Source organism: Lemur catta, chromosome 1 (genome assembly GCF_020740605.2).
Source record: "Lemur catta isolate mLemCat1 chromosome 1, mLemCat1.pri, whole genome shotgun sequence".
Taxonomy (NCBI): Eukaryota; Metazoa; Chordata; class Mammalia; order Primates; family Lemuridae; genus Lemur; species Lemur catta.
The window spans coordinates 205240064-205252585 of record NC_059128.1 but is presented as its reverse complement, the minus strand read 5'-3'; the positions used below and the strand labels follow the sequence as shown (position 1 = coordinate 205252585).

Below are 12522 nucleotides of genomic sequence, written 5' to 3'. Positions count from 1 at the left end.
ATCTCAGCCTGTGACCACGGAACTCCGATCTCTCTGCCTCCATCCCATCATCACACGGCCCATCACGTGGCCGTCTTCTCCCTGTGTCTGCACTGTCTTTCCTCTGTGAGAATCCTTCTCTGTGTCCAAATTTCCCTGGCCAGCAAGGACACCAATCATGCTGGATCAGGGCCCACCCTAATGACCTCATCTTAACTTGATTACATCTGCAAAGACCCTATTTCCAGATAAAGTCACATTCACAGGTAGAAGGTGTTAGGACTTCAAAATACCTCTTTTGGGGGTGACACATTCAATCCATTACACCTCCCAAGCCCACGTTACTCGTCCTGGTTTGTATCCTGCAATACTTTCTCGCTTGCTCTCCCGGCTCACCACATCCACAGGGAGCCTCTCCATTTCACACCCCTTCCATCCATCTCTTCCGTACCAAGACAACTGGGTCAGCAGCTAGAAATCCCACTTCTAACTAGCGTTGGCCTTTCCTACAATATCGCAAAGGCAGGCAAGAGGAGTGACCACAGCGGCAGAACCCGAGGGGCAGGAAAACGTCTTCTGGGACTGTGCATATGTGAATGGGTTTGGTGTGGGCTCTACATTTGCTCAGTTTTCTAAAAACAATAGCCAAGGAGGGGATGGAAGAAGATAGATCTGTTTGTCTTGATCAAAAGCACATTTCTCTAGGGTCTTGATTTAGGAGGTATTTAGATATTTGTTCCCCTCCCAGAACCCTGCTCCTACCTCAGCCTCGATGCTTAGGTCAGAGTCTCTCTAGCCTGGCAGCATTTTAGTTACAGAGTAAATAATTTTCCTACGGACTTCCTTCTGCTTCTCTGATAATGTGTCCACATTCTCCATTTTGATGAAAACCATTAAAAAATGCACATGGTGTTTTAGAAAAGTAGAAAGTTTAACAACTCAAACTCTGAAAAGCAAACACCTGATATTTAATAATGTTTTGTGATCCCAAATGTCTCAAAGTGGAGTCACTTATGACAAGCGACACAGCCGCAGTGAAGCTGCTGGCCCCTCTGAGTGACAAGCATATGTAAGGTGGACTGATGGTGGGTAAGGTGGCACCTGCTGTGGCCGGGCACCCCCGAAACCGAAAAGAAAATGAAGCCAATGGGTGGCCGAGATGACTATGCGGAGTGCCATAGAAAGAACAAAGAAACTGACCATGCTCCAGACGCCCGACTCGAGGCCTTTCCTCCGGCAGCTCTGCCGGCAGAGGAGCGGCAATCCCCCGGTGGTCAATGCCCCCCTTCCGTTGGTTGGCCTCTCCAGGTAAATCCCAGCAGCCCGGTTTGGCTGTCAGTCAGTGTGCTGTTCTCCCACAGTGGTTCATTCTCCCTCTCTCTTATGACTGCCTGTGTGTGTTGAATATATTTTCATGATTGTTGGTGTGTGAAAATCTCACAATAAACCGTGAATTTGAAAGCATTTAATTAGCCATTGAATCCTTGGCCTGAAACCTCCAGGCCCCCTGGTGGGTGTTAGCACAGTTAGGCTGATTCAAATCTGGCACGATAATGCCTCTGTAAACTCCCTTGTCATCTTTTTTCCCATCCCTCAAAACTCCCCAAGTGCCAATACCAATCCATTTGAGAGGACTGTGGGTAGGGAAAGCATTTTTGAGCAATCAGAATTGAGGGCAGTCCTGGTCCATGGTCACTTATAAATCAGGGAAATTTGAGGAGGTTGGCTGGTCCATTTCAGGAGTCTGAGCCTTGTGGAGGTCGTCTGTTACCACCTGCCCAGAGCTTCCCTCCTCTCCTTCTGAAGCACCGTTCCTATCCTCACTCCAGCCATTTGGTCCAAGTGGAGAACGACAAATACTGATCTCAAGGCTAGGCAGCTGACCGGAGCAAGGATCTTCAGAGCCCTTATTCAGGAGTTTTCAAATTGGAACAAAAGAATCAGGGACTGTCCCTTTTGTGATGAAGCTGGGAATGGTGATCCTGGAGGGGACTTTGGCCTCTCCATCACTGTGGAGTCTGAGAAAGAGGCAGAGACAGGGAATCCTAAATGGCATTTGACTTTCTGCTTCCAGGCATCCCTGAAGCCCAGTTGTGCCCGACACTTTCCTTATTGTATAAGAGCCCCAAATCCCCCCCTTTTGATTGTGTTATTTTGGGTTACATCTCTGTCATCTGCAACCAAAGGAGTCCTGATTAATACAACATTTCTTATCTATGAGGAATGTTCAGAAATCACTTTGTCCCCTCCACCAGAGCCCAATAAGACTACCAAAAATGCTTACTTCCCCCAGCTGGTCATTAAGCTATTTTCTCTCTGCTCAAACCCACCCTTCTTCATCTAGCTTTGTGATACTGGGACTGAGGCTCTGAGAGCCATATTCATTCTTGGTCAACTGGTCAAATGTAAAATGCCACAGCTACTTGAATGGAATGGTTATATTTGCTGTCTTCCCCCTAAAAAAACAAACAAACAAAAAACTGTTCTGTGCTGAATGTGAAATTCCATTATTATTTTTTTAAGATCTAAGAACTCTGTAGAAGAGGGAGAATATGGAGACTGCAAATAGAGAACAGCCTTTGCAAAAACTTGCCAATTACATGAAGCGTGCTTTCTGGGAATGCCACCAAGATATTAGTGAATAGCAGTGTCACATTTTAATACAAAGAGGATTATTGTTAGAAGTACAGTACTAATATATTTATGTGATGGCTTGAGAGCCCAACTGACCTAAATCCACAGCCTTTGTTTCTGCAGAGTTTATGTTGTCATATTCTCAATACAATTCTGTGTTTGCTTTTTTTTAGAAAAGCACATTCACATCCAGACATTATATCAGGGATGTATAATACTAGGGCAATTCAAGGAATTAGGTGTCAAATCTGTAAAGGGGCCTTCATGCCCCAAGAGCATAGTATAAGCATATCGCGATAAGCCATTTTTTGAAAAAAACACTTATTCATTAAAAAAAATGTATTAAGCTGCCACTGTATACTGGATGTGATGTTAGGTGCTGAATATCGAGGGTGAATATGAAATAGTTCCTACTTTGGCCATATTCATGGTATAGTACCTGAGACAGCTTTAAAAAGTAATTATGGTCCGTGTCCTTGGTGGTTGCTCCCCGTTTTCCTCTCCCTCCCGTGCCTGATGCATCTGTATTCATGCACAGCTGCCAAGAGCCTCTGAGGAGAGCTCAAACCATCATGCAGCATATCAGCAGATCTGGGAGCGTTAAAAGCCAAATCACAAAACAATTTCAAGACTCCTGAGGGAAGAAAAGGTTAAGAATGATGGACAGCGGAGTAAGAGGTCCTGGGAGTCCCAGGAAAATGGTGGCTTGGGGCACTTTAGGAGAACTGTTCTTGGACCCACCTTTGCTGAGCCACCACCCAGACATCAGACACCACATGCTCCTGGCTGTCTTCTGTGTCACTGACTCCCCCTTGGCTGAGCCCACCTCCTCTTTTTGGCCTCTAAATAGCAGTGACCTAGGGAGAAGTCCTCAAATCTCTTCTTTTCTATCTATTCTCACTCCCTAAGTGATCTCATCCAATCTCATTCAGTGAGGAGAGAGGGACAGCTACGGGGAGATCTGCCTGATAGGAGCTGGGTCTTTTGATCAAAGGACTCAGGTAATCTGCAGGGAGAGAGTTGGGGGAATAAACCAACTTACCTTGCTCTCCCCCTTCTTCTGATCTGCTGCCAGGCTGGCTGAATCCAGCTGAAAACCAGGGGGTTTGAGTCCATTGACTTAATCCATACAGTTCAGGCTGTGTGGAGGCAGAGAGCAGAATGGAGAGGCAAGTAGAGGGTTAGGTAGATAGTGAGGGACTTCTGCTCATTTAGGGACAAAAGCAAGCACCTTGTCTTGGTGCTGCCTTGAGCAATTGCCAGATTTGTGGAAGAAGGACAAGGGCTGGAAGGACAATGGCTGTCACCCCTCCTGGGTGCTGCCTCACCTGGATCCTGCCCCTAGCAATTGCCACACCTGGGGGAAGGAGAAATGCCCTACTAATTTGTAAAAGAATGCAGGAAATTCCCCAGCCTTCAGGCCAGATAGCCAAGGCACAATGGGGTCTGGAAAATGACCTAGAGTAACCTAAGGCTAATTATCATGTCATTAACTATCCATCAAAGTGGTTCAATGATGATGTTTGAACTATGAGGAGGGCCCAAACCAGACAATATAGGACAAGACCATAACTAGGGCCTCTTGTTATGACAGGGGGCCCATTCATCATCTGTGGCAAATGTATCTTGCTCTTGCTCTATAAACCTGTGTTGCTTTTCCTCAATAAACTTAGTTTCATGCTGCCCTTGCTATTGGTGTGTCTGGTCATTCTTTGGCAAGAGCACACCAAGAACTGAGAACAGACTGCCAACCCAACACAGGGAATCTGGAAGGCTACAAAGATATACAGCATACTATCTGTATGCTGAAGACTCTGAAATTTGTAATCTCTAGCCCTAATCTTTCAAGCTGAATCACAATGACCTACTTCAACATCTCCTCCTGGATATCCACTTGATTATCCCACCCCCCAGCCTGGCCCCCCTTCCATCCCTTCCCTTCCCCACTCCCTGCCCAGTTTAACAACCATTCATTCAGTTGCTTATGCCCAAACCTACCTTTCATCCCTGAATCCTTTCTTTCTCTTATAATAACCAATCCATGATCAAGTTATGACAGTTCTAGTTTTAAAAAAATGTCCAGAATCTAGATACTTCTCACCACCTCCACTGCTTCCACCCTGGTCCATGCCCACACCAGCTCTTCCTTGTTTGACAGAAATAGACTCCTAACTGGTCTCCCCACTCCTCCACTCGCTCCCACCATTGTCTATTCTATTCTTGGCCCCACGACGTCTACACAGCAGCCAGAGTGATCCTTATCCAGATACTCTCTAACCCTTTATCTTGTTTTAATTTTCTTCCCAGCAAGTAACTCCACTTAAATGCCTATTATATGTTTATTCATTTATTTGTTTATTGTCCTTTCCTCCATTAAAATGTTGGTTCCATGATGGAAGGGATCTTCTCGTCTGAGTTGTGCCCTCAGTTGAATAGAGTACTTGTTGAATGAAAAAATGAATAATACCTCCTCAAAAGGCACCCTCAAGAGGATGAGAAGACAAGCCACAGATAGCAAGAAACGATTTGCAAAAGATATGTTTGATAAAGGACCATTATTCCAAATACATAAAGAACTCTTAAAACTCAACAATAAGAAAACAAACAACCCAATTAAAAATGGTATAAGATCTGAACAGAAACCTCATCAAAGAAGATACACAGAGGCAAATGAGCACATGTAAAGACTCAACGTCATATTCACTAGGGAAATGCAAATTAAAACAACAATGAGATTCCGTCACACACCTGTTAGAATGGCCAAAATCTAAAACACTGACACCACCAAATGCTGGTGAGGATGTGGAACAACAGGAGCTCTCATTCACTGCTGGCGGAAATGCAAAATAATAGACACCTTGAAAGACAGTTTGGCAGCTTCTCACAAAATTAAACCTACTCTTACCGTAGAATTCAGCAATTATACTCCTTTGTATTTACCCAAATGATGTGAAACCTTATGTCTACACAAAAACCTGCACACAGATGTTTGTAGCAGCTTTATTCATCATTGCCACAACTTGGAAGCAACCACGATGTCCATCAGTAGCTGAATGGATAAACTGTGGTACATCCAGACAATACAATATTATTCGGTGCTAAAAAGAAATAAGCTATCAAACCATTAAAAGACATGGAGGAAATGTAAGTGCATACTGCTAAGTGAAAGAAGCCAATCTGAAAAGTTTACATACTGCATGATCTCAACTATATGACATTCTGGAAAGGTAAAACTATGGAGATCGTGAAGAGATCAATGGTTTCCAGGGGAGGGAATAATGAATAACCAGGCATAGAGGGTGTTAGGGCAGTGAGCATTTTGTAGGATACTCCATGGTGGATTCATGTCATTATGCATTTGTCCAAACCCATAGAATGTACAACACTTAAGAGTGACCCCTAATGTAAACTATGGACTGTGTCAATGTAGGTTCACTGATTGTAAGAAATGTACCTCTCTGGTGTGGGATGTTGATAGTGGGGGAGGCTGGACCTATGTGGGGGCAGGGGGTACATGGGCATTCTCTGTACTTTCTGTTCAGTTTTGCTGTGAAACTAAAACTACTCTAAACAATAAAGTATACTAAAAACAGAAAAAGAATAATATGGGTGGAGACCCTAGAGAAAAAAAGAAGCAAAAACCTAGAAAAACCAGCCCACTAAATTCTGAAACTAATCAGAACCCTGAAAAATTCTGGTTTGGTACTCTTTTAGGATTGCAGTATATGGGGGATAGGGGAGGCACTTCTTCTGTAAGTGTCACAGGGAAGGTCTCTGATTAGCCTAGCTTGGGTCACAAGCCTACTTCCCGACTTACTCCAGAGAATGCGCTATGAAGGTTGAGCCTGATTCACTTGCTGGAGACTGGGCTGACCTTCACCAGCAGACTCCAGAAGGGCTATACCCAAGGCTGAAACAATGACACACCTACATATATTGACACAATCGCTGCTGAGTCCCCCACGTACCTCCCTGCTGCACAGTTCCCTTGGCCATCACCAAGTCCCCTGGACTTCCAGTCACCATTCACCTCTAAATTGATAATACCTGGCCTAGCAGGGGCCTCCTCAACCCTTGCTTGGCTGCTATGGCTGACTGTAATTTGATCAACTGGGTCACACTATAACAGTTGTTGAATATTTTAACCAGGGCCAGCTTCATGAGCGTGCAAATTATGCAGCCACACGGGCCCTGTGTTTAGTTTATTGTTCAGCTGTCACTATTCTGAAATTCTTGAAAAATTTTGAACAAAGGCCTTATATTTTCATTTTGCACGTGAGACCTGCAAATTATGTACCCTGTTCTTATTTTGCCTATTATCCCTGGAGGTGGGGTATTGTAATTACATGGCTGAAGTAGAAGAAAAGCTATAACAGAGGAAAAGTAAATGGGCACACTAATGCCATGTATCACAACTGTACTGAAGGGAACATGTGCAATTGTACTTTTTAATTTGAAGGATGAAGTCCTTGGAACAGTTCAAGGGAGCAAGCTCTTAGAAGCAATAATCCCTAATACAAGGCTCTTCAAAACACTTTAAGAAATCAAAAAAGTGGTTGCCTCTGGAGAGTGGGTGGTTGAGAACTGGCTGGGAAAAGGAACAAGAGAACTCTCTGGGGTGATAGTAGGTTTATACATCTGGACAGAATTTGGATTACACAGATGTATGCATTTATCAAAACTCGGTAAATGTGCATTTAAGATTTGTATATTTCATTATATGTAGATGTTATATCAAAGGAAAATCTATAAACAAATATTGAATACTAGTTAATGATAGGCATGCTGAAATACTTACAGGGGAGTGCACTCATGTCTGCAATTTATTTGAATTGCATCAAAATTAGATGGATTAAGGTATGGAGGAAGGGATGGATGGACGGACAGATGGTAGACAGACAGACTGACATAGGCTAAGTGCATTGATAGGGGAAGAATCTAGGTGATGAGTATATGGATGTCCGCTGTAAAATTCTTTCAACTGGCTATATGTCTGAATTTTTTTCATAATAAAATGTTGGGAGAAACTACTTTTAAAAGAAAAGAGCAGCTTCCACTTGATTTTGAGATTTGCCAGTGACAAACATTTTAATGACCTTGGCAGTTATGGTGGAACAGAACACCTAAGCTAATAGCTGAATTGTCATTTTGCTTAAATTAAAAACTCAAAGATGTTCTTTTCAGATCTCCAAGTCCTTAAAGGTTTGTGAAGAATATTTGTGGAATGGAAGATTGCTTGTGCTCATCTTGAAGCCACTTAGTGCCTGCGTGCACCACAGTCCTCGGAATCATCTATAATGCATGCGGCCTGTGCTCTCAGCAGTGTTTTTCTTTTTCTTGACGTCAGTTGCCATTCATAAGGGTTGCCAAGGTAGTGACCAGACACATCTAAAGACAAGTCTACAAGAAAGGACAACATACTTATTTTTTTCCTTTTTAGCATCAAATATATTTAAAATTCATAACACATTCAGTTTGATGAAATTCTACTTCACAGAGAACCAAACTTCACAGTACAGAAAAGAACTCCCCACCCTTCTCTCTGTAGTTCTGCTTTTAACTGGATTTGTTCAAAAAATGTATATACACTTGATATCTCAGGGTTTTTTCTGGGAAAAAAAATTGAGGAGGTGCTAGATATAGTTCATAAAATAATTTTGGTCAGGTCAGTAGAGAGACCTAATTTATCTCAAAGGTAGGCATGTGAAAATTTTGGATCTGTTAAAAAAAAAAGAAATATCTCATATTCCTTGGAAAATATGTGATTTTTAAAAATTAATTGAGAAATAATACTTAGGGTTCTCAATCAGCATAGTTAATTGATGTATTTCCACTTGGACAGATCTGTTACATTACACCAATTCTAAGTTTTAGAGCCATAAAAGGGTAAGTTTTTACAACTTTATGCATTTAACAGATGTTTTTATTTGTAGCATCAATAAATAAATCATTATGGACTGAGGAGGAACCCTACCACAGTTCAGCTGAATCTTATCATGTTTTTAAATGAACTCAACTTAGTATTAGAAAATTAAGTTTAGCATTCACTTCAGATATTCTATTTCTGTGGGTGACTCTTTTATTTCAAAATAAATTCTTACCATTACATACTCTTAAGAATGTATGTTTTAGCATTATCAAAATTTACTTTTCAAATAAAATCCAAAACATCACACAAAAGTTGTTTTCTAGGGAAATTCTTTGTAAAATGCAGAAATCTTGCTATGTTTGACTTAACATTTTAAAATATTTTATATGAGATACAGGGATATGCTTGCCCTCTAAGATGCCAACTGTGGAGGGTCAAGAATATATCTGTCCTCGAACATTCTTAGATTCTCTTAATAAACCCATTTGTAATTGATGATTGCATACAGATAGCTAACTATTTTTTTTGAGACAAATTTTATCATCTGCCTAAACCACTTCTTAGGCAAAAAAATTCCATAAACTTTACACCAAATGTGTAAGATTGTAGCATGCCTCTTTTTATATATTTTTAAACTATCACATTCAAGCTTAAAATCATGTGTACTTTTGGTATGGAATTTGATGGAAAATTCTGTGTTGGTTCACCCGGTCCACATCTTTTCTGCCTTGGTAAGATTGGATCTCACCGCTCTCTTGCATCTCCCCACGGGCATAGGGCTCGGAGTCCAAACCACTGGAGGCCATTCTCTTTCCTTTGATTATTCTGGGGTTTCTACTTTGAAACTTCTCCAGCTCCATTACATTTTCTTTGAGAGTAATCAGTGCTGCATGCAAGTGGGCAAATGGATTTTAATTTGATCCTTAAGACAAATAAAAGGATTAATAGATATTGAATGGCAATATCTTCATGGGGTGGGAAACTGCTGATGTGGCAAACAGGCAGGGAAGGAGAAATACACAATTGGAAATATTGGGTTGTGTTAGCTTTTTCAAATTTTGCGATCTTCTCTTTTGCTTGACTTTTAAGGGTGAGAGACATCTATTGATTAGTCCCTTATGGGGATCTTTATGACAATTAATCAATCACTGAGTATTAATGGAGCCCCTGTTTTGGTACCTGGCACTACATGGGGACATCATAGTATTTGTTCCTTCCTGTGACTCTCCCAAGTATCAAACCAGCGCCACCCTCTAATGTGAGCACAATCTGTCTCCCTGATCTCCTTTTCCTCACAGATTCTCTGGCTCTGTGCCTTTTCTTCCTGGCTTTCCTTCCTGTCCTGACCTGCTCAGGCCCCCTGTCGGGCTACACCGGCACCAGCACCGGCTGTGCACTTCCCTGGCCCACCTCGCTCGCATCTGCCTTGTTTGCGTGATTCTGGGAGACTCTCCTCCCTCTAAGAGAGCCCCTCAACACTAGCCCCAGCCCCAGGGTCCCACCCTAGCTCACTTTCCTCCTCCACTTTCAGCCTTCTCGCCAAAGGAAAAAATCAGACATAAGCTTTTCCACATAGACTTAAGAGGTGCAGGTGGAGATACTGAACCGAGACCACACAGCGTTAACACTGGAAGTCAACAGAATTGAGAGCTGTGCAACTGTGGGCAAATTACTCCGCCAGGGACTTGCAACCTAGTTGAGAAGACAAACATAAAAATAACTATTTAGGGATATGTCACAAGCACTGAAAGGATCATATTGACAATTGCTGTGAGAAGACCTTGACTCTGCCTGGAAAGACCCTGAAAGGGCAAACCCCTGTCCTCTGTTCCTCGTGGAGACGGCAGGGCAGAGGAAAGCTTTTGCGCTATTGAGCTAGCTAGGCTTGGAAACTGGTGGCTTATAGACCGTGTCAGGACTGCAAACCCATTTTGTTTGGTCTACACAAGATTTCAAAAATCAAGAGTATCTTACATAAAAATTCAGATTTATGGATTTTTCTGAAAAATTACAAGATCTGGCAATTCTGAGGTACAATCAACTGGATATAGAGTAGCTGCTTTTAATTTAATTTAATTTTTTTTTCACACATAGGACTCTTTATTTGTCATTATTAAAAGTCTGAATTTTAAACCGATTCTTGGACTGGTGGTTCATATCCATCAGCTCATTCAACTTTATTACCCAGTAGCTTTTTCAGAACTGCTACCTTCACCATGAAGCTTCATGAGTTTTCCCAATGCAAATCTGGGCTTCTTCAGCAATTCTACTTTTCTAACGAAGATATCATGGAGAGGATAAATAGATTGGCAAGGCCTTTCCATGTCTTTTCCAATGCTGTCCAGAATCAATTTACTGAATACTTCTTTCAAGTCATTTGCACCTCTCTGCTCATGATTTCTGTCATCTTCTTCCGGATTTGGCAGACCTGTTGCTGCTGAGCATAAGAGGTCTTCTGTATCTGATCGTTGCATTTTTTAGTAAAACCAACACAGAAGAGATGAAGCAAATAACCATCAGTAGTCTTGACACCAACGTGAGCTTCAGTGACAGTCTGCCATTTTTTAACCTTGGAACACAGTTTGTCACGGATAAGATCCATGCCATGGAAGTTAGTCAGGCAGTTTTTACCCTGAACATCTTCAGTAATCGGCTTGAATTTTCTAAATGCAACTTTATCATTCTGCAGATCAGCAAGGCTCCCTTCAAACACACGACCCTTGAGGCCGTCAGTTACAATTTGGGTTCCTCAAGTCCTGGTGACTACTGTTTTTCCAATATTTCTTATATGGAACGTAGCGGGTGCCTTCCCATCATACAAATCTTTCTTAGGAGATGGATCAACCACTTTCTTCTTGGCTCACTTTTTGCTGCCTTTCATAAGGTGCTTGTTCTTGCCAACCACCATGGTGCTGAAGGCTCAACTTGTTTTATAATCAAACCATTTAACACTTCTATAGGCATTTGAGATTTCAACTTCTGAACCAGGCAGACTTGGGTCCAAATCTTACTTTTACTACTGACTAATTATATTGCCTTCAGCAGTTGAACTGCACCTATTAAATGAGATTAATAATAAGAACTTTGCCTTTTAAATTTTGTTTTTGTTTTCATTTCTGAGACAGGGTCTCACTCTGTCAGCCAGGCTGGAATGCAGTGGCATGATCATAGCTCACTGCAGCCTCGAACTCCTGAGCTCAAGTGACCCTCCTACCACAGCCTCCTGAGTAGCTGGGACTATAGGCACCCATGCCCAGTTTTTGTTTTTTTTTTTTTGTAGAAAAAGTGTCTTGCTGTGTTGTCAAGGCTGGTCCCAAACTCCTGGGCTCAAGGGATCCTCCTGCACTGGCCTCTCAAAGTGCTGGGATTACAGGCATAAGCTACTGTGCCAGGCTCACTTTTGCCTTTTTTAGAAAGTGGATTCTGGAAGCACACAGATTGGAGCAGCACTTCTCAAAATGTGGTCTACAAACCACCTTTGTCAGTATCACCTACACCACTGCTTCTCAAAATTTACTGTGGATATGAATAACTCAGATATTCTGTGGACTGTGCTCTTTCAAAGTCACAGAGTTGCATCATCCAACACAGTAGTCACTTAGTCACATGTAACTATTTATATTTAAATGAACTGAAATTCAGTTCCTCAGTTGTAGAAGTCACATTTCAAGTACTCAACAGCCACTCATGGCCTGTGGCTACCTCACTGGACAGTGAAGTTGTAGAACATTGCCGTCAGCATAGAAAGTTCTCTTAGGGCAGCATACAACATTGTCTTAGTCCATTTGGGCTACTATAACAAAATACCTTAGACTGGGTAATTTATAAACAACAGAAATTTATTTCTCACAGTTCTAGAGGCTAGGAAGTTCAAGATCAAGGCACTGGCAGATTCAGTGTCTGGCCTGCTTTCTGGTTCACAGAAAACACCTAAAAGTGTCTTCACATGGTGGAAGGGGAAAATCAGTTCTCTGGAGCCTCTTTTATAAAGGCACTAATTTTATTCAGGAGGGCTCTGCCCTCGTGACTTAATCACTTCC

At 42.1% G+C, this 12522-nt stretch overlaps 1 pseudogene; it reads right to left on the bottom strand.

The window, feature by feature from the left end:
- Positions 1 to 10610: 10610 nt before the first annotated feature.
- On the bottom strand, positions 10611 to 11390 carry LOC123641762 (annotated as a pseudogene).
- Between the last annotated feature and the right edge of the window lie 1132 nt (positions 11391 to 12522).